The following is a 5,981-nucleotide window of genomic DNA, read 5'->3' on the forward strand; positions in this document are numbered from 1 at the left end:
CACCAGAAAGGAAGAGAGGAGGGACCAAAATAGTTCAGAATGATATGTAAATAACTTAGGAATGTGGGGTGTGTGTGTGTGTGTGTGTGTGTGTGTGTGTGCAGAATCTTGTTGGCCTCAGGGAAATACAAATACTTAGGGTCTGCCAAGGTATATGGTTTCTTCTACATTACTCTATCATATTGGGAAATCTTTTTGCCTCCCCCAACATTCAAGACACAAAGGGCTTAAGCCTTAAGTTTGCCAACAAAAACTACCGTTTTCAATCTCACTCCTGTGGGGATCAGCTCCACACCACTTGTCAAAGTAGCTTCCCACAGCCATTGCTCATCAAATGTCCTTTCTCTTTGTAATATGACTGGATCACAGCTATAGAAGCCAACATTTTCTAACTGGGGTTTTCTGTTTTTGCTAGAGGGGAAAAGGGCAACACAACAAGGATAGGTTCCCTAAACAATTCTGAAGTGTCAGTCTGCACTGGTTACAAAATCTTAGCATTCTTCAGCTGTGTTGGTGCAACCTTGGAATTGTATGCAAACCCCTTTTGGCCTTTGTCCAATTTTAACTTTATCTTGTTGGAGGTGGGTGCTCTGTTATAACACATGTTCCCCATTTCCTCTTCTGTCCCCTCTTTGATGAATATCCTAAAACTATTTGCCTTTTATATTTACCTCTTGTATACAGTACTGGATTTTTGAGATTGTTTTTTTGTTTTCTGAGCTCAACTTTTTAGAATCTTTTTCTTCTGAAATTGGATTTCATGCTGTGTCTGATTGCTGGATGTTTTAGGAGCAATCGAGGTAGAATGAGAAGTATGGATGTCTCTGGAGGAAAAAAATTAAAATAAAGAAAGTTATACTTTCCAAATATACAAACCCTCCATCCTCTATCTTTGTTCTGGTCAATTTTTTCCAAAAAGTTGGTCCTTGATATCTTTAACTTTCTCTTTACTATAATTTAATGTATAATTTCTTGATTCATTCATTTATAGAACTTGATTATAGTCAAATTCATTATTATTTTCTCCTATGATCCTGCTGCCTGGAGCAATCTTATTTTTTCAACCTATTGTATTTAATTTTCTTAACTTTACTTATTTATTTAACCCATGCATGAGAAAGACAGAGACAGAAACAGAGAGACTGATACATACAGCACCCATGAACAGCACCTCTATGCTATGATCCTCCAAGCTTCAACCAGCCTGTATAATGGATACACACATGCCCAATGCACTCCAGGTAATTTCTGGAAGAGATCCGACAGTCTTCTCGGTAGATCTGCCTCTCAGAATATCACATTTTACCACTGTACCGCCTTCTGGCCCCTCCTGCATTTAATTTTTTAAAAATCTTTTCTTTTTCCCCTGGAGATGGCCCACACCACTACACGAATAAACAACTGTTCACCCTTTTCTTTTTTTATTAATTCCATTTGACACATTTCATTGTCTAGTAGATAGCTCTATCTTGGGTTCCTACAGAAATCTCTTAACTTGGCATGTCCAGAACTGAACTCATTATACTACCCTCTGTTCCCTAATCCAGTGGTTAGTATGACCATCCATAAACCTCTTAATTAGAAACCAATATACCACTGTCCCTTATCCTTGTGCTCCATCAAATCCAGATACTAGGAGAGCTACTTCCTCAACCTTCCTCATAGTTGACACTCCACTCCATCCTTACTAAGTTAAGGTTTTTCTTACCATTCGCTCAATTACTGTGACCACTTAACTGGTCTCTGTGGAATTTCTTGTTTGTTTGTTTGTTGTGGTTTTTAGGGTTTTGCCAGAGGGTGCATATGCTCACTGGAGAGAGACAGTGAGAGAGAAAGTAAGAAATCATCCCCCAGGGAGGTGGCTATAGCACAATCCCTTCTCTTCCCCACTCCTCCTGGGATTTTGGGCATGCAGGTCATGTAAACGGTATGATTTTCAAGCCTCCAGGTCCAGGACTGTAATGGAAGTTGGCCATGTGGGAGTCCAGAGTCTTAACTACCATGCCACCTGCTGGATGCCTGGTCTGTGTTTACAATTCCGCCCCACGTGCTCTATGTATTAGCCAGAATGATATTTTCTTAAGCACTAACTTGACTATGCCACTTTACAGTTTAAAATACTTCACTGAAGAATTCCTTATTGTCTTCAAGTAAATTTCAAATGACTCTTTTATTAAGCATAGGCCTATCTATCTCTTTGGCCTTATTGCTTCACATAAACACCCTCTGCTACAAATATACCAAATCTCTTTCAACGTTTCACCCTTGGCATGCTCTCTCACCCAAAGTTGTTAATGGTTTCATATACACAGCTTCTTTTGCCTTGGGATACTCTCCAGGTGCACCGACATTGCCACCCCATTAATCCCTGAATACCTACTTGCTCAATGCATTTGTTAAATGATTAATGAGTCCCTACTCCCGGTCAAGCACTGGGCTAAGCTCTTGGGATAAAGGATCAGACACTGCCATGTTGCTTCACGGGTCACAGTGCAAAAAAAGAATAAGAGAAGAGCATAAGTAGTCAAAATGTAGGGTAAACTGGAAAAAAAATAAAACGGATAAAGGAAAGTTTTATAGTGGATGAAAAAAATAGGCTTTTTAAATAAACAAAGCCAAGAGGCACAGAGAGATAGAAACTGGATATCAAAGGTTCCACAAATTTGAATAAAGGTTGCTCTTACATGACTGGGATGAGAATATTCTTGCTAAAGTAGTGACAGAGACTATTGATCCATCACAGTGTTAGCAGCTGTAGCAAGGACTATGGTTAAAGTTTTGTTTTGTTTTATCAACTACAAAATTAGAGTTAGACCAGAACTTGAAGTTTATCTGTGTTATTCTCCAACAAATGTTTTCATCTCAATAAAATTCCCAACTTGTGTGAAAGAGTAGAGTCTGAGGAAGGACATTTAGAAGAAAAATAGGGAGGCAAAGCATTAATGGGACAAAGAACTGTGGTCTTATCTGTTGAAGATAACTTTTATAGTTTTATCAACTAGATTAGGGAGAAATGTTCACATGTTGAAATATTCAGTTTGTAAGCTAAATAATATGATTGAATGTAAAAGAGAAAATGAAATTTAAAAAATGTTTTAAAAAATTTCCAATATGTGATCCTCTATTTTCTTTTTTTTATTGAAATTTATTTATTTACATTCATTCACTATACATCATTACGGCATACAAAATGAGATTTCCCATCCAGAATACACTGTATATTGGCTCAATCAAGCACATCAAGATACATGTTATCAACAAATAATTTTCCATTTCTTATTTCCTGTATATTTTGCTTTTTTTTTTTTTTTTTTTGTCGCCCCTTTTTTTTCTTTTCCCCCCACCCCTTTCCCTTTGATTCCTTATCCCTCACCCTCTGCCATTTCTCACCTTCCTCCCACATTGTCTCTGGTATCCATTGTTGCTTTCTATGCCTTATCCCCCATTTAATTGATTCACTAATGAACTTAATTAGTCTAAATATTTCCAATAGCAAGCACAGCTGACATGTACATATACATGAACACAAGTCTGACTTTAGGCATAAACCTCAGTGAATAGAATGAACATACTATAAAGTAGCACCTAGCTGGGGCTATATAGCTTTCTGCAGTCATCAAATACACGTTTTTTTATTTTGATAAAAACAGTTTTTGTGGGGTTTTTTTTCTCCTGAAATTTTATTTTCTGCTTGAGTATCTCCTATGGTGAGGCTCCATCTCTAACTTAAAAGAAACCAAGAGTCCTAGACTTAGAATCAAAACTGGGCTGGACTGAGGTGTATATCATACTGAGTAAAGTGTCTTCACAATCTAAATGAGGTATAGTGATTTAATGTATGAATAAAAAATTAAAAATAAAAACAATCAAATGGTACATGTTTTAATCATGCTTTCAACATATGTTAATCATGAAAATGCAGTCACTTCAGTATATTAGAAATGAACCTATGTTACAGATCTTCTATTGAGAGGCAAAGGTATAAAGTATGCAAAAATTCTTAGCACCATGTATGACACACAGTAGGTACACAATGAACAGTAGTCCTTTGAACCATTCGATAGTCTCTCCTCAAAATAACTGGTTAAAGGGACCAGCAGTTAGCGTAATGGCTATGTCACCGGACTCCCATGTAGTCGACTACAGTTTGAGTCCCGGACCCAGTGGCTTAAACTCACACCAGGTGCTTATGTGTATGTGCCCAAGATCCTGAGAGGAGAATGGAGGAGAAGGGATTGTGTCATGGCCATCTTCCCTGGGGGGTGATTTCTCACTTTTTGTCTCTCTGTCTCTGTTTTTCTGGAGAGCAAACATGCCCTATCACAAAAACCACTCCAAAATAATAATAATAATAATAATAATAACCCGTTAAGACTTTACCCAGGACAAGCAGATGGTGTAATGGTTATTTCAGTGGACTCCCACGTAGTCAACTACAGTTCATGGACCCAGTGGCTTAAAACTCATGCCGGGCTCATGTGCATGCATGCCCACGATACTGACAGGAGAATGGAGAAGGGCTTGTGGCATAGCCATCCCCTCGGGGGGATGATTTCTTACTTTCGGTCTCTCTGTCTCTCCAGAAAGCACATGAACCCTGTAGCAATTATCTGTCTCTTAAAAAAAAAAAAAAAAGACTTTACCCTTGCATAGCATTTCTGTTTTCATATGTGGCTAGTAGCTATAAAGTTTGCCATCTTGCTTATTAAATCTAACTAACACCTCCCCTAGAGATGCATAATCGACTGATTTTGGCATGTGAAATAAAATACAGCAAATGTTATTGCTATGATTATTCAGCTGCCAGGATGTTTTACAGTGGTACTCAGATGATGGGTCACATAGAAAGCTCTGGGGTAAATAAAAATGAGTTTTTGCAAACTTATAAATGGTTCATTTAACCTTATTCTTTAGATGGAGAAAAGAAAACCTTTACCTTTCTCCCTCTTGAAAGAATGAATGTTAAAATTTCTCTGCCAAATTTTAGATTTGGCAACTCAGAAAGTGTTTTTTGTTTCTATATTTTACTTTATTTTATAATATATATTTTTTCTTATCCTTGGATGCATTTAGATACATAAGAACATAAAAATATTGGCATATGTTTTACTGTCTTTTATCGATCTTTACCCTTACTAGAATGTTAGTCTTATAAAGATGGCAATCTGAACAGTGGTTTGACTAGAGTAGTTGCCTAAAAATATACTTAATAAAATAATTATTGTAAAATATACCTGATATTCCTATTGCAAAAGGTCCCTGCACAGTTGGAAAACATGTTCTTGGAATATTTTGCATCAGCCACGGGAATCAAACTGTTCTCTCAGATTAATCTTCATTATTATGCTTTTGGCCAATAAATATTAACTGAAGGAGTTATTTAATAAAGCACTCTTCATTCTAAGAATGTTTTTGCATGGCCTGGAGGATTGAAATAGAAGACAAGTGCTCAGACATACAGACATACATGTATGAGGCTGACATCATGTATAGTACAAAAGCAAAATAAGAATTGACATGTCCAAAATGGGGGCTCACAGTTAAGCTATAAATTGATGATAAGTGATGATATAAAGAGAATCACTGACATACTGACATTGAAGAATGCTAGAAACACATTTTGATTGAGAAAAGATATTTGTACAAAGACATATCACACTTTTTGTCTTGATATTATGGAATTCAGATAGTCTTGTATCTTTTCCTTTGACTTTCTTATATGATATTGATTTAAAAAGGCTTTTTTGTTTTAATCAGGAGAAGAATTTTCTGTCTTTTAAACTTATCATAAATGTGTTTGCAATTGGCACTGCTCCACAGCAATTTCCCACAAAACACTTTATTGACCTATACCTTGTTAGAGCAATTCACTTGGCCAAGATCATTGTAATAACTTCTGAATGTTTAGCTATTAATATCAGTTTTATTAGGTGTGTATAGTGTACTTCTCTTTGGAAAACACAGTTTAAGCACATTTATGG

At 36.5% G+C, this 5,981-nt stretch overlaps 1 long non-coding RNA gene across 1 annotated transcript in view; it reads right to left on the reverse strand.

Moving 5' to 3' along the window:
- Positions 1-632: 632 nt before the first annotated feature.
- The window catches only part of LOC102497885 (uncharacterized), a 13,049-nt gene continuing 7,700 nt past the window's right edge, over positions 633-5,981 (reverse strand). The window contains exons 2-3 of the long non-coding RNA XR_333727.1: positions 5,235-5,421; positions 633-824 (exon numbers count right to left, since the gene is read on the reverse strand). This is a non-coding gene — a long non-coding RNA (uncharacterized LOC102497885). The remainder of the gene's footprint in view (positions 825-5,234; positions 5,422-5,981) is intronic.

The sequence above is a fragment of the Tupaia chinensis genome, unplaced genomic scaffold, assembly GCF_000334495.1.
Source record: "Tupaia chinensis unplaced genomic scaffold, TupChi_1.0 Scaffold000081_1, whole genome shotgun sequence".
Taxonomy (NCBI): Eukaryota; Metazoa; Chordata; class Mammalia; order Scandentia; family Tupaiidae; genus Tupaia; species Tupaia belangeri.